Here is a 2,218-nt window from a genome sequence, read left to right as displayed (position 1 = left end):
TATATAACAAGGGTTACCAAGAGGAGTATTGGCTCAGGGCCTACTGAGCAGAGTTACTCATCCATTTTCCATTCTGCACAGCTGCTTCTGAGGGTGAACAGCCACAGCAGCCCTGTGGACACCATGAGGCTTCCACTTCATCAGCCCATCAGTGAACCAGGCCCTGGCATTTAGGAGAACCTCTGTGAATTGAGGTTCCTGTTGTTGAGCCAGTGACTTTGCTTTGGTGGAGTGGGCGATATTAGTGTCCCCCAAAGGGTTAGCTGCCAGTTTTTTCATGTAAAACTGAGATGTTAGCAGGGCTAGACTAGCTGTGTTCTTAAATACACTGTTTCCATCTTAAGTACACCATTCCATAAAAGCCAGCCTTTTGTGGGTCAGGTATTCTGTTGTAAGAAGACCCCAGATAGTAAGCTTTTCAAAAGAGGTGTACCTGGCCACTGTGTCAGGGAGACGGGCAGTAAGTCCAAAACAGGGGCACCTCTGGGTGCAGTCTTCTTCCCTTTGCCAAAGGTTCCAATTAGCAAAATTAGTCACAGAGACCTTATATAGCTTAAAGGGATCATTAGGGTTTTGAGGACCCACAGGTAGAGAGTGGGCTTGCTAGACAGCTTCCAATACAGCCTTGCGGCCTGGGCCCTGCTCTAAAGGGTGCTGGTTGGCAAGTTAGCAGATGTAAAGGACGAAGTAGGATGCCCAAGTGAGGCACATGCTGTCTCCATTACCCAAGGAGTCTGAGAAGGTGCAGAGCCTTCTTTTTTGGTGGTAGTGGAAGGACCACCAGCAGCTTTTCCTTGACTCCTGGAAGGACTCAACATCGTGAATTGGCCGAGTGCAGTGGCTCACGCATATAATCCCAGCACTTTGGGAGGCCAAGGCTGGCGGATCACTTGAGGCCGGGAGTTCGAGACCAGCCTGGCCAACGTGGTGAAACTCTGTCTCTACTCAAAATACAAAAATTAGCTGGGTGTGGTGGCATGTGCCTGTAATCCCAACTACTCAGGAGGCTGATGCAGAAGAATCACTTGAACCTGGGAGGCGGAGGTTGCAGTGAGCTGAGATTGCGCCAGTACTCTCCAGCCCAGGTGACAGCAAGACTCCATCTCAAAAAACAAAAAACAAAACAAACAAACAAACAAACAAAAAAAACCTTGTGAATCAGCAGTTGTATTCCAAGAAATGGAATTTTGTCAGGGATTGTCAGTCCCCACTGCTGGTGGAGATATGGTAACCTATGATCAGGATCTCCAGGACTGGGACTTTTGACTTGCCATCCAAGAGGACATCATCTGTATGGTGAAAGTTTTGGACATCAGAGGGCAGAGAAACTGAGTTAAAACCTGACTCATCCATGGGGGTTAAATGGCAGGGGAGTTTATCCCACTAGCATTGACTGAGAGAATCCCCTTTGGCACTTCAGGGCTGGAAGGAGAAGCGCCAGTTCCTACCACAAATTCAGGTATAGATGCAACAAAACAAGACGTTGAATTGTCCCAAAGGGCCCCACAGCACTTGGCTTTTTCTCTCTGCACTGTGAAACTTGCCCAAACCCTGTCAGTTGAATTTGGAAACTCCCCTTCCCCCATGAGGCCAGGTAGGACGGTGGCTTATGCACCCATATCCAAGAGACATAAACGTTTTGAGGCACTTTTGTCCCCAGTGTTCCTTAGCATACTCAGGTGCTCATGGCCTTTGGTCACCCTTGAAGACAGGGGGACCTCATCCCTGCCCTCATCATTTCTCCTTAGAGCAGCTGAGGTTGAGTTAGAGAGGGAGTGAGGGACTAGGGATTGTGGACAAGAGACTCTTGTGGGCAAGAGACTGGTTCTGTGCCATTAAATAAGGGCACACTTACTTCTGGGTTCAAAGAGTGTGGCAGCAATTTGTGACTCAAATGAGTTTCCAGTATTTTCAACCCATCCACAGCCCTGTATCAGGTGGCAAGGCCATCATTACTGACTCTATTTATTTCAGCTTTGGGGATCCCTTGACTCCACAGCCATATTGCTTTCTGGTTGAGGCCCCAGGGATTTTGTTCTTCTGATTTTTGTTCTGCTGACTCAGACTAGATGTAAGCCAGAGTGCCAGCATTTTCTTGCACTGATTCTCCAACCAGGGGGGTTGGAGGCCAGGAGACACCTGCACTTGCAGAAAGCTGTAATAAGAGGGGAATCCTAAGTTTGAAAAACATGAGGCCTTTTTTAAAAGTTTTTTTTTT

At 48.0% G+C, this 2,218-nt stretch overlaps 2 protein-coding genes across 2 annotated transcripts in view; both read left to right on the top strand.

Annotated features, from left to right (window-relative positions):
• UPB1 (ureidopropionase, beta) overlaps positions 1-343 on the top strand; it is a 49,024-nt gene extending 48,681 nt beyond the window's left edge. Inside the window, exon 11 of the mRNA XM_011989170.1 lies at positions 82-343. The gene's annotated coding sequence lies outside the window, so the exon portion shown is untranslated. The remainder of the gene's footprint in view (positions 1-81) is intronic.
• The window catches only part of BCR (breakpoint cluster region), an 814,161-nt gene that overhangs the window by 675,098 nt on the left and 136,845 nt on the right, over positions 1-2,218 (top strand). The window lies entirely within an intron of this gene.

The sequence above is a fragment of the Mandrillus leucophaeus genome, unplaced genomic scaffold, assembly GCF_000951045.1.
Source record: "Mandrillus leucophaeus isolate KB7577 unplaced genomic scaffold, Mleu.le_1.0 Scaffold349, whole genome shotgun sequence".
NCBI lineage: Eukaryota > Metazoa > Chordata > Mammalia > Primates > Cercopithecidae > Mandrillus > Mandrillus leucophaeus.
This window is presented reverse-complemented; position numbering and strand designations above follow the sequence as displayed.